This window comes from Phoxinus phoxinus (assembly GCF_949152265.1).
Source record: "Phoxinus phoxinus genome assembly, chromosome: 3".
Classification (NCBI taxonomy): domain Eukaryota; kingdom Metazoa; phylum Chordata; class Actinopteri; order Cypriniformes; family Leuciscidae; genus Phoxinus; species Phoxinus phoxinus.
Genome location: NC_136878.1, coordinates 43401685 through 43404086, shown reverse-complemented (window position 1 = coordinate 43404086; position 2402 = coordinate 43401685).

Sequence of the window (2402 nt, the reverse complement as noted above, 5' to 3'; positions counted from 1 at the left end):
TTCTTCCTTATTTCATCTGCTCTGCTTCGTGCAATGGATGTTAAGATTCACTCGTTATCTGTCAGCATGGACCAAGCGTTTCGTTTGTTGTGTTTGCACATACCTGTTTGTTTAAGAGGTTCATTTACCAAAAATTGGCCTTTATAAAACAGCTCTATAGCAAAATTTACTTAAATTAGATCTGAAATCAAATGAATAATATATTATGGAAACACATGAGACATTAGTACCGCCGTTTTTACCTTTATGGACCAAATTCCCATTTTTCTTTGTAACATATTGTGATATCATATAATCGATGTAAAGAAGGTGTAATGTGATTATTTGGATGGAAACGCTCATATCATAGTAGGATTTTACCCCGTTGACAAATAGACAATGTAGTATCATGACATGGGATACTTTACTAGCTTATATCTACTGACATATTTAGATGTGTGCTGTTCTGTGCTGTTTAGGTGACTACATTAGAGCCTAGCGATTTAAAAATCAACGTTTCAAAAAGATTTGGTATTTTTCACTGTTTGAAGCCATATCTTAAGCCTTGTTTTATTCTTGCACTAGCACATAATTTATTTTCACAAACTTCATTATCTTTTTTTTTTTTTTTCTTCACAAGTTTATATTGAAACATTCAAACTGAGCAAAATGTGGAGCTGTTGTAGTAAAGGTATTAAACATTTTACAGTATTCAAACAACCTTAAAATTAAAATCTGCGGTTGTCCTTTTCATTTGTGTTTGTCCAATTACTATTATTATTGTATGAGAAATTTGTTTGCTTTATGATACCTGCTGTTTAGAGATATAGAATAAGGTTTGTGTGCGTGTGTGTGCGTGCATGCGTGTGTGTGTGTGTGTGTGTGCGTGCGTGTGTGTGTGCGTGCGTGTGTGTGCGTACAAGGCCATTTTATTTTATTTTTATATGTCAAACACTGGACTAGAATAATTTTGTTTTTAAATTTGTGAGACATTATTTGTGCGACGTCAGTCGAGCCAAGTCAAATTCTGATTTGATTTGAATAGGGCTTTCATGAACACAAAGCAACACGGTACACAGGATTGTTCCAGCCAAACACATTCAGTTTGTTCAGTTACACAGGGTTGTCTACACTCAACTGTCTCTCTAATCAATTTGACCCCATTTTTTGCAGTTTTTTTGTTTAATCCCCCTAATACCATAGAGATCTATTTCCTTTCCCCTCCCCACAAAATACCAAGAAAATGTAAGAATGTTAAAGAAAGCAAATTGCATGAGACAATATCAAAAGGCAAACCACTGAGAGAAACCACTAAACGTACAGTAAACCACAGTTGATCCCTGTAGCAATCCGCATTGACTTAAACCCAAATACCACTTCTCAAACCAGAAAAGAATTTTGCACTAAAGTTATTCTTGGTCTTCTTCGATAAATAGCAATAGAACACCGAACATAAACGTGAACCAACCGTGTAAAACAACGAAAGCTTTCTGTGCTCTTAAATTGTGCTATTTTGTTTAAGAAAAAGGTGTGTTTTGCATTATTTGTTTATAGAGATACAACATTGAAGATGTGTGATGATGCTGAGGCTTAAAGTGAGAGTTAAAGAAAACCCGTGTAACATGTCCAAGTTGTAGGTACATCAAATCAAATGAAATGCTTCCTGTTTCCTCTTGTGAACAATAATTTTCACCCTTTTTTTTTTACAAGGAAACGAAGAAGTGGAGAAGGCAGGCTGTCCCAGAAACATGAAGACGTGGTGTGTGTGTGTGTGTGTGTGTGTGTGTGTGTGTGTGTGTGTGTGTGTGTGTGTGTGTGTGTGTGTGTGTGTGTGTGTGTGTGTGTGTGTGTGTGTGTGTGTGTGTTTGTGTTTCAACACTAATGACATATTTACAGGGGAATATACAGGCCTGGAGAGATCTGCGAGGCCTTAAATTGATATAAACATACTTATAGCTTCTTGTTTTGTCCGTACTACCATGTTTCTGGGACTTTATTTTCTCGTAGATCAAAAGGCATGGTCCGGTTTCAACCTACCAATAAGGAACGGTTCTTTTCTGACGGCACACGACTCAAAAAATCTTCATATTATCCATATTGAAGCTGGTTTCGATCGATAACAACGTCTAGCGATCATGAATATAGTGATGGTTTCTGGAAATAGTGGCTTTCCTGTTAATTGTGGTGTTGCTGAGTTCGTGTTAGAGGAAGCATAAGTATGTGCCTTCATGTAATCTTCTCGGTGAGCTTGTTTTTCAGAAGCTGAAGCCAGCCAGTTGTGTTTGCACTAAAAACCAAATTGCTTTTGTGATGTTGGTTGTTTGAGCAAGCTTGTCGCGTCACTTTAGCAGTATGCATGAGGGTGAGTTCTAGGGAAAGAGCTCGTGTCTTTCGACTTCTAAACTAGTGCAGCTTAGCAAATC